This window comes from Podarcis bocagei, assembly GCF_964188305.1.
Source record: "Podarcis bocagei genome assembly, chromosome: 12".
NCBI lineage: Eukaryota > Metazoa > Chordata > Lepidosauria > Squamata > Lacertidae > Podarcis > Podarcis bocagei.
This window is the reverse complement of record NC_138137.1, coordinates 55774035-55783208: the sequence shown is the minus strand read 5'-3', so window position 1 is coordinate 55783208 and position 9174 is coordinate 55774035. Positions and strand designations below refer to the sequence as shown.

General features: G+C 49.5%; 1 protein-coding gene across 1 annotated transcript in view; it reads left to right on the top strand.

Moving 5' to 3' along the window:
- The first annotated feature begins 7816 nt into the window (after positions 1 to 7816).
- The window catches only part of GJC2 (gap junction protein gamma 2), a 74374-nt gene continuing 73016 nt past the window's right edge, over positions 7817 to 9174 (top strand). Inside the window, exon 1 of the mRNA XM_081163816.1 lies at positions 7817 to 7871. The gene's annotated coding sequence lies outside the window, so the exon portion shown is untranslated. The remainder of the gene's footprint in view (positions 7872 to 9174) is intronic.

The following is a 9174-nucleotide window of genomic DNA, read 5'->3' as shown; positions in this document are numbered from 1 at the left end:
GCCCGACTGAGTGAAGCACAGCTTTCTCCTCCATTGAGGGCCTGAGTGAAGCACAGCTTTCCCTCCATTGAGGGCCTGAGTGAAGCACAGCTTTCTCCTCCATTGAGGGCCTGAGTGAAGCACAGCTTTTCTCCTCCATTGAGGGCCTGAGTGAAGCACAGCTTTTTCCTCCATTGAGGGCCTGAGTGAAGCACAGCTTTCTCCTCCATTGAGGGCCTGAGTGAAGCACAGCTTTCTCCTCCATTGAGGGCCTGAGTGAAGCACAGCTTTTCTCCTCCATTGAGGGCCTGAGTGAAGCACAGCTTTTCCCTCCATTGAGGGCCTGAGTGAAGCACAGCTTTTCCTCCATTGAGGGCCTGAGTGAAGCACAGCTTTTCCCTCCATTGAGGGCCTGAGTGAAGCACAGCTTTCTCCTCCATTGAGGGCCTGAGTGAAGCACAGCTTTTTCCTCCATTGAGGGCCTGAGTGAAGCACAGCTTTTTCCTCCATTGAGGGCCTGAGTGAAGCACAGCTTTTCCTCCATTGAGGGCCTGAGTGAAGCACAGCTTTCTCCTCCATTGAGGGCCTGAGTGAAGCACAGCTTTTTCCTCCATTGAGGGCCTGAGTGAAGCACAGCTTTTCCTCCATTGAGGGCCTGAGTGAAGCACAGCTTTTTCCTCCATTGAGGGCCTGAGTGAAGCACAGCTTTCTCCTCCATTGAGGGCCTGAGTGAAGCACAGCTTTCTCCTCCATTGAGGGCCTGAGTGAAGCACAGCTTTTCTCCTCCATTGAGGGCCTGAGTGAAGCACAGCTTTCTCCTCCATTGAGGGCCTGAGTGAAGCACAGCTTTTTCCTCCATTGAGGGCCTGAGTGAAGCACAGCTTTCTCCTCCATTGAGGGCCTGAGTGAAGCACAGCTTTCTCCTCCATTGAGGGCCTGAGTGAAGCACAGCTTTTTCCTCCATTGAGGGCCTGAGTGAAGCACAGCTTTCTCCTCCATTGAGGCCTGAGTGAAGCACAGCTTTCTCCTCCATTGAGGGCCTGAGTGAAGCACAGCTTTTCCTCCATTGAGGGCCTGAGTGAAGCACAGCTTTCTCCTCCATTGAGGGCCTGAGTGAAGCACAGCTTTCTCCTCCATTGAGGGCCTGAGTGAAGCACAGCTTTCTCCTCCATTGAGGGCCTGAGTGAAGCACAGCTTTTTCCTCCATTGAGGGCCTGAGTGAAGCACAGCTTTTCCCTCCATTGAGGGCCTGAGTGAAGCACAGCTTTTTCCTCCATTGAGGGCCTGAGTGAAGCACAGCTTTCTCCTCCATTGAGGGCCTGAGTGAAGCACAGCTTTTTCCTCCATTGAGGGCCTGAGTGAAGCACAGCTTTTTCCTCCATTGAGGGCCTGAGTGAAGCACAGCTTTCTCCTCCATTGAGGGCCTGAGTGAAGCACAGCTTTTTCCTCCATTGAGGGCCTGAGTGAAGCACAGCTTTTCCTCCATTGAGGGCCTGAGTGAAGCACAGCTTTTTCCTCCATTGAGGGCCTGAGTGAAGCACAGCTTTCTCCTCCATTGAGGGCCTGAGTGAAGCACAGCTTTTCTCCTCCATTGAGGGCCTGAGTGAAGCACAGCTTTCTCCTCCATTGAGGGCCTGAGTGAAGCACAGCTTTTTCCTCCATTGAGGGCCTGAGTGAAGCACAGCTTTCTCCTCCATTGAGGGCCTGAGTGAAGCACAGCTTTTTCCTCCATTGAGGGCCTGAGTGAAGCACAGCTTTCTCCTCCATTGAGGGCCTGAGTGAAGCACAGCTTTTTCCTCCATTGAGGGCCTGAGTGAAGCACAGCTTTCTCCTCCATTGAGGGCCTGAGTGAAGCACAGCTTTTTCCTCCATTGAGGGCCTGAGTGAAGCACAGCTTTCTCCTCCATTGAGGGCCTGAGTGAAGCACAGCTTTTTCCTCCATTGAGGGCCTGAGTGAAGCACAGCTTTCTCCTCCATTGAGGGCCTGAGTGAAGCACAGCTTTTTCCTCCATTGAGGGCCTGAGTGAAGCACAGCTTTCCCCTCCATTGAGGGCCTGAGTGAAGCACAGCTTTCCCCTCCATTGAGGGCCTGAGTGAAGCACAGCTTTCTCCTCCATTGAGGGCCTGAGTGAAGCACAGCTTTTTCCTCCATTGAGGGCCTGAGTGAAGCACAGCTTTCCCCTCCATTGAGGGCCTGAGTGAAGCACAGCTTTCCCCTCCATTGAGGGCCTGAGTGAAGCACAGCTTTCTCCTCCATTGAGGGCCTGAGTGAAGCACAGCTTTTCCCTCCATTGAGGGCCTGAGTGAAGCACAGCTTTTTCCTCCATTGAGGGCCTGAGTGAAGCACAGCTTTCTCCTCCATTGAGGGCCTGAGTGAAGCACAGCTTTTTCCTCCATTGAGGGCCTGAGTGAAGCACAGCTTTCCCCTCCATTGAGGGCCTGAGTGAAGCACAGCTTTCCCCTCCATTGAGGGCCTGAGTGAAGCACAGCTTTCTCCTCCATTGAGGGCCTGAGTGAAGCACAGCTTTTTCCTCCATTGAGGGCCTGAGTGAAGCACAGCTTTCCCCTCCATTGAGGGCCTGAGTGAAGCACAGCTTTCCCCTCCATTGAGGGCCTGAGTGAAGCACAGCTTTCTCCTCCATTGAGGGCCTGAGTGAAGCACAGCTTTTCCCTCCATTGAGGGCCTGAGTGAAGCACAGCTTTTTCCTCCATTGAGGGCCTGAGTGAAGCACAGCTTTCTCCTCCATTGAGGGCCTGAGTGAAGCACAGCTTTTCCCTCCATTGAGGGCCTGAGTGAAGCACAGCTTTTCCCTCCATTGAGGGCCTGAGTGAAACACAGCTTTTCCCTCCATTGAGGGCCTGAGTGAAGCACAGCTTTCCCCTCCATTGAGGGCCTGAGTGAAGCACAGCTTTTTCCTCCATTGAGGGCCTGAGTGAAGCACAGCTTTCTCCTCCATTGAGGGCCTGAGTGAAGCACAGCTTTTTCCTCCATTGAGGGCCTGAGTGAAGCACAGCTTTTTCCTCCATTGAGGGCCTGAGTGAAGCACAGCTTTTTCCTCCATTGAGGGCCTGAGTGAAGCACAGCTTTCTCCTCCATTGAGGGCCTGAGTGAAGCACAGCTTTTTCCTCCATTGAGGGCCTGAGTGAAGCACAGCTTTTTCCTCCATTGAGGGCCTGAGTGAAACACAGCTTTTTCCTCCACTGATCTGCCTTGCCCTCCTTTGAAGCTGCCCCCCACGTTGGCAGCCATCAGCCCTGCATCTTGTGGGAGCGACTTCCATAGTTCAACATTGTGCTATGCGATGGTACAGAGAGGATGGTTTTATTTATCCTGCACTTCTTCAACGCCCTTAATTTTGGCAGGACGTTTGTTTTCAGTTATGGGGGATGCAGAACAAGAACGCTGATGGCTGCAGCAGAGAGGCTGCTTGCTTTCTCCAGAAAACAAAAGGAAGGAAAAAACTACGTATTTCTAACATGAGCATCACCTACTTTTTATGCAAAACATGAATTTTCTTGGGCTGTGAAATCAGCAACGGCTAGAGAGGAATATTTGCAGAGAGAGAGTGTGAATGGGGATAAATGCCTCTGTCTGGGAGCTGCCACAAGAAACCAACAGGGGGCGACAGAGAGCCATGCTGTATGTTTTGCGCATAGATTTCATGGCAGGGAGAAAACTTCTCTGGCCTGTGGTCAGAGCTCACTGCTTCGTTTGCTGTGTAGATAGGAGTTGCTGATGGACTCAGTAAGAACTTGGAGGAAGGCAGACATCCCACAAAGCAATGTTTGAGGGATTTGTGGCAGACGAAATGGAAGTTGCCCTGTTCTGGAGCTCTTAAAACAATGATAAACCTTTGCTCTGTATAGAAAATCTCAATCTACAGAGAAAACAGCCACTGTCAAGGTCTGCCTGTGTGCTGTTGAGAAGCCAGGGGCGAATTTATGGGTTGGTGGCCTCTGGAGTGTAATCAGAAAACACTCTCTGGGGGTGGGGGAAGAAACTTTGTTATTATTATTTTTAATAAAGACAGAATACGAACAACACTGAACATACTGACGCAGAGGAGAGTGGAGGAAAAATTAGATTGCATAAGAGGGAGGGGAAGAAAAGTGAAAAGAATACCTGACATTAATTCAGGCGATGTTTTTATTTCAACGAGATGAGCACACAATATCAGGAAGGAGGCAGCTGTACCTGTCACTTTTCCTGAGATACCATCCCCAGAAAAGTTGGCACCTTATCTCTGAGGTGTCCTCAACCAGGCCTGCGTTTTATTTTGTTCCTGGGAAAGTGGGGGCCTCAGGTGAAAGATAAACTCTTTTCCTTTTGCACAGAGGAAACGGCCGGATTTGCGTCGGTGAGCACACAAAGTTGTTGCCACATGGACACACAGAGCGGCGTCTCAGGGCTGTGCTGCTCACCGAATCTCCATTCGGTTGAGTTGCTGCAACATCAGGAGAGAGGTGAGGAGGGGCACGGTGGCAGCAAGGCTGGCATGGTGCAAAGGCAACGGCGGGCGAAATTCAGCACTCCTGCCGGAGTGTTTGCACCTCCTTGCTGCCGTGCCCCTTTCTCTCCCTGTCCCAGTGCGCTGCAGTGATTCAGGTGAGGTCAGGTGAGTTGCGCAGTTGCTGGCCACATGGAGGAGTTGTTTTTGTTGGGACATCATTGTCGCTTCCATCCAGTCCTGAGCATCTTGGTCTGCTCCTGAACTACTGCATCATGGTCTGCCCAGGTGTCCTCATTTTGCTTGCCAGGCCATTTTTAGGAAGCTACACCCACCTGTGCCATGCTTGATGTCAGGTGTGGGGCAGGAAAGGGCTGGATTTCTAAGGAAGCATTGGGAGCTTCAAGCCAGTGTGGTGTAGTGGTTAAGAGCGGTGGACTTGTAATCTGGTGAACCAGGTTCGATTCCCCGCTCCTCCACATGCAGCTGCTGGGTGACCTTGGGCTAGCCACACTTCTCTGAAGTCTCTCAGCCTCACTCAATTCAGTTTGTTGTGGGGGAGGAAGGGAAAGGAGATTATGAGCTGCTTTGAGACTCCTTCGGGTAGTGATAAAGCGGGATATCAAATCCACACTCTTCTTCACTTCTTCCTTCTTAGATCCAGCAAAGTGTGCTCTCACATGTCCATCAGCTGATGTGAGGACGGGAGTGTGCCTTAATTCCCCCACATTTAAGATTGCCGTATTTCAAAAAGTGAAAAAACACCCCCAAAATTGTTGAGCTTGTTTCAGGAAGACCCCAAAAAATGTTGAGGGTTTTTTTGTTTTTAAGACAATCCCCAAAGTTATTGAGCTTTTTTTAAAACAAAGACACCAAAAAAAGCTACGATTTCCCCCCCTATTGACTTGCCTAAGATCCAGGATAAAGCGCTGCATTTCGGAAACCCCCACTGGACATCAATTCCGCCTTTGAAATCCCAGTAAAATCCATACATATGGATCTTCTAAAGCCCTTTGTGAACAACCCTACACAGGGATCATAGAATTGTAGAGTCGGAAGGGAGCACCAGGGTCATCTAGTCCAACCCCCAGCAATACAGGAATCTCAGCTGAAGAATCCCTGACAGATGGTCTTCCGAATGAGAGTCCACCATCTTCTGCAGCGCCACCATGTGGTGAACCATTGAACTGCAGGTGGCAACCTTCTTAGTGAAGGACCTTCAGACCCTGGACTGACTCCGCCCACTTGGGGCTGGCCATTGGATCTGCCTCAACAGGAAGGGGTATAAGGGGGCTTCCTGTGGCCAGCTGAACCTTGCCTGAGCAACATGGCCTTCTTCAGTGGTGGTGTGCTCTTGTCTGCTTTGTTGTTCTTCAGCCTTGACTATTGGCTTCTTTCCAGGACTTCTGGCTCACTGCAGACTGTTGCCCACCGCCCAGCCCTAAACAAGCATAAGGAAACAAATTTAAGAGTGGTGTCACACATTACATTCAATGAATGTACAAACAGTTGGGCTGTATACTAAAATATTCTAGGTATTTGTTTGTGAAATTTATATACCGCCCTTCATACAAGGAACACAGTGCAGTTTTCACTATAAAAAACACAACAGTACATAATAAACAAAGCAATAATTTCCACCGTCCCACATTTTAAAAGACCATAGGTTGTTCAATCTGCTAAAGGCCTGGGAGAAGAGGTATGTCTGTTCCTGACACCTAAAGATGTGTAATGAAGGCACCAGGCGAGCCTCTCTGGGGAGAGGATTACACATACAAGGAACCACCACAAAAAAGGCCCTTTCTTGTATTGCTGCCCTCCAGACCTCTCGAGGAGGCACAGGAAGCAGGGCCTGCGATGTTGATCTCAGGGTCCAGGTTGGTTCATATGGGGAGAGGCAGTTATTCACATGTAACATTCAATGAGTGTACAGTCTGTGTACACAGTATTTGAAATGTACAAATCATCAAGTGCAACCTCTTCAACATATATGTTAAGTACTGAAGTTCTCACCCTGGGCCAGCAGGGGGATACTGTAGATAGTTTTCACTCAGGTCCACATATGCAAATAAGGAATTGAAAGTGATGCTCAGTGATTGGATAGTTACAGAAAGTTGTTACTGTTACGTTGTAGTTGAGCTCTATATAAGCAGGTTGGCTGAACCCTTCAGTTCAGTTCTGTTCTGGTCTGTGAATAAACAAGAGCTGTTTGAAGAATCACTGTGTCATCTGATATGTTCACCCACAACTTAACAATATATAGTTGCACATGTGTAGAGAGAACTTGTACCTGTGTTCAGTATAATGTGAACAAGGCTTTTAGTATTTATTTATTATTTCATAAAATTGATTGTGTGTGGGGGGGGGGGATCCTGAAAAAACAATATAGTTTGCCCGGACGTCCAAATTAAGCACTCTCCCTCCCTGAAATTAATAAATTTATCCGGGCTTTCTTTATACAATGGAGAAATGCGCAGCCCGTCCTGCTCGTGAGGTGCTTCCTCAGTGTAAGAGGTTTGGGGAGGCATTGATTCTCTGCTTTCCCTGTGTTCATTCTGCTACAGTGGCAAACCCAACCTAACACCGATTTGGCTCCCTTCCTGCGTTATTGACCCACTGACTGTGTTATTTATTGGGCCGCTCGCCCTCCCAAAACCACTGCCAGGAAAATGTTCAGCAAATTGTTTTAAAGTGGTTCACTCGTTGCCTCCAGCAGTAGATATTAGACGCTGCGAAAATTATGTAAGGGCAGGGTTAAAATGGAGGAGTGTTTCAAAAATTATTTTTAGCAAGGCCCGTGAGTGCAGGGATTGGGGTATGGCGTTCAGAGGAAACGAACCCCTCAGAACATGCTCTGTGTATGTAGGAGAAAGAATATCTCAAGCAACCTCTTCGCTCTTGCAATCAGGACTTAGACCAGACTCTGTCTGCATCCGTACTATTTAAAGCAGTATCGAACCACTTTAAAGAGTTACTGCTACCTCAAAGAATCCCAGGACTTGTAGTTTGTTAAAGGTGCTGAGGTTTGTTAGGAGACCCCCATTCCCCTCACAGAGCTACAATTTCCAGAGTTTTCTTGAAAGAGTGATCGGTTGTTAAGCCATTCTGGGTTAGGGTCTCCTAACAACTTCTCATGGGGGAAAAGCCATGGTGCTTTGAATGTTGGATGGTTCAAGGCAGACGAATGAAAGTCGTCCTTCACACAGCGCATAGTTAAACTCCCACAAGATGCGGTGATGACCATGATGGCTTTAAAAGGGTATTGAACTATGCCGGAGAACAATTAAGGCAAACCGGCGATGGTGCCTGCAAGGCAAAAGAAACAAAAATAACCCTAAGTTAAACATGATCTGACATTGTGTTTTTTCCTTTTTCAGAAGCTGAAAGCCAGCATTCTCCTGCACCCAGACTGAGCAGTTGCTGAAACTTCCCAGCATGCTCCAGGTTAGTCGCCAGCCATGTTTGGACGATGGAATCTGCCTTGTGTAGAGTCAGGCATTTGGTTCATCTAGCTCAGTGTGGTTTGTGCTGACTTACAATGGCTCTCCAGGGTTTCAGACAGTGAGTCTCTCTGTCACGGTCCGGTATAAGGGTGATCGGAGTCTGGGCTGAGGATGTCGGGACCGGGGGCAAGATGGCGGGGTGGGAGCAGGAACGAGAGTCCAGAAGCCAAGGATCCAAGGGTCAGGAAGCAAGGAGTCACGAAGTCAGGGGTCTGAGGGTTGAGAAGCAAGGAGTCACGAAGTCAGGGATCCGAGGGTCCAGAAGCAAGGAGTCTCGAAGTCAGGGGTCCGAGGGTCCAGAAGCAAGGAGTCACGAAGTCAGGGGTCCGAGGGTTGAGAAGCAAGGAGTCACGAAGTCAGGGGTCCGAGGGTCGAGAAGCAAGGAGTCACGAAGTCAGGGGTCCGAGGGTTGAGAAGCAAGGAGTCACGAAGTCAGGGGTCCGAGGGTTGAGAAGCAAGGAGTCACGAAGTCAGGGGTCCGAGGGTTGAGAAGCAAGGAGTCACGAAGTCAGGGGTCCGAGGGTCCAGAAGCAAGGAGTCACGAAGTCAGGGGTCCGAGGGTCCAGAAGCAAGGAGTCACGAAGTCAGGGGTCCGAGGATGAGGAAGCAAGAAGCCAAACGCAGCAAGGCAGGAAACGTTTTGCTGTGGCAAAGAGCCGAAGGGAAATGCTGACCATATATCCCTTCCCGGCTCTTGCCACCAGGTGCTGTGAGTTACCAATCGGCCTCACCTGTGTGACCGCGCCTTGCCTCTTCAGAACAAACTTAGGAAGGCCCCAGTCTTGCAAAGCCCTACTGGTCACAGGGCCTGGCTCCTGCACGCACTCCTGACACTCTCTCTCCATACCTAGAGATGAGGTCGCCCCTTCTCTACTAGAAGACTGGTAATTGTATTTTTCTGTCACATTCACAGGAGAGCTTTTAAAACAGTCCAGTTGTAGCTCCACAAATGACTTTGAGGTGTTTTGTTGTGGTGCTGACACACTCTAGTGGTGAGATAGGAAATTTCTCCCAAAGTTGACCTCCAGGGTCATAAATGTTTTTGGTGGTGATGCTGATTGTGTGCTGCCAAAGCTTCCTTTGGCTCTAATCAGGGATTGGTGTATGTGCATGCGTTTTATATAAATTCAATATATATATAAATAAAATGAATTAACTCTATCCCACCCCTGCTTTACTCAGACCTCTGCTGTTGCTTGAAGTCGCCATTTTCCTCTTAGTGTCTCTCTATCCTCTCTCAAACT